Raw genomic sequence first — 1,010 nt, 5'->3', positions numbered from 1 at the left:
CCCCCCACCCCCCAAAACACACCACCCCCCCAAAAAAAAATTTCGGGGTGCCGCTCACCGGCCCGGTTGATCTCCACCACCTCCTCCTGCGCCAAGGGACAAGCCGGGGGTCTGCGGGGGGGTCTCGGACTGCCGGGTGGATTTTGGGGTGCGACGGGGGGTCCGTATCCGGGCGATCCGGGTTGGGGGGGTCTCGGGATGTGTTTGTTTTTCTTTTTGGGTAATTTTTGCTTAGCCATGGCCAACGAGTAGTACATGCCGAAATTGTTAACGATGACGGGGACGGGCATGGCGATGGTGAGGACCCCCGCCAAGGCGCAAAGAGCCCCCACCAACATCCCCGACCACGTCATGGGGTACATGTCCCCGTACCCCAGGGTGGTCATCGTCACCACCGCCCACCAAAAACCGATGGGGATGTTCTTAAAATACGTGTGGCGGCTCCCCGTCACGTCGTCGGGGTCGGCGCCGATGCGCTCGGCGTAGTAGATCATGGTGGCGAAGATCAAGACCCCCAAGGCCAAGAAGATGACGAGGAGGAGGAACTCGTTAGTGCTGGCTCGTAAGGTGTGACCCAAAACCCTCAAACCCACGAAGTGACGGGTCAGCTTGAAGATGCGAAGGATGCGGACGAAGCGAACGACCCTCAAGAAACCCAAAACGTCTTTGGCGGCTTTGGAGGAAAGACCGCGCAACCCTACCTCAAGGTAGAAGGGCAAGATGGCGACGAAGTCGATGATGTTGAGGCTGCTCTTGACGAAATCCCGTTTATCCGGGCAAAAACTGACCCTCATGAGGAACTCGAAGGTGAACCACACCACGCACGTCCCCTCCACGTAGGTGAGGAACGGCTCCGTCTCCACCTCCACCGCCACCTGCGTCCCCGTCCCGTTGACCGTCGTCACCGTCTCCGTCTTGTTGATCACCCGGTTGAAGGCTTCGTGGGTCTCCAGGCAGAAGGTGGTGATGGAGATGAGGATGAAGAAGAGGGAGGCGAAGGCCACGTACTG

At 59.3% G+C, this 1,010-nt stretch overlaps 1 pseudogene; it reads right to left on the bottom strand.

Annotated features, from left to right (window-relative positions):
- Positions 1 to 58: 58 nt before the first annotated feature.
- Positions 59 to 1,007, bottom strand: LOC104839442 (annotated as a pseudogene).
- Between the last annotated feature and the right edge of the window lie 3 nt (positions 1,008 to 1,010).

The sequence above is a fragment of the Haliaeetus leucocephalus genome, unplaced genomic scaffold (assembly GCF_000737465.1).
Source record: "Haliaeetus leucocephalus isolate CR32 unplaced genomic scaffold, Haliaeetus_leucocephalus-4.0 Scaffold669, whole genome shotgun sequence".
In the NCBI taxonomy this organism is placed as follows: domain Eukaryota; kingdom Metazoa; phylum Chordata; class Aves; order Accipitriformes; family Accipitridae; genus Haliaeetus; species Haliaeetus leucocephalus.
Note: the sequence above shows the minus strand (reverse complement) of the source record. Positions and strands in the feature narration are given on the sequence as shown.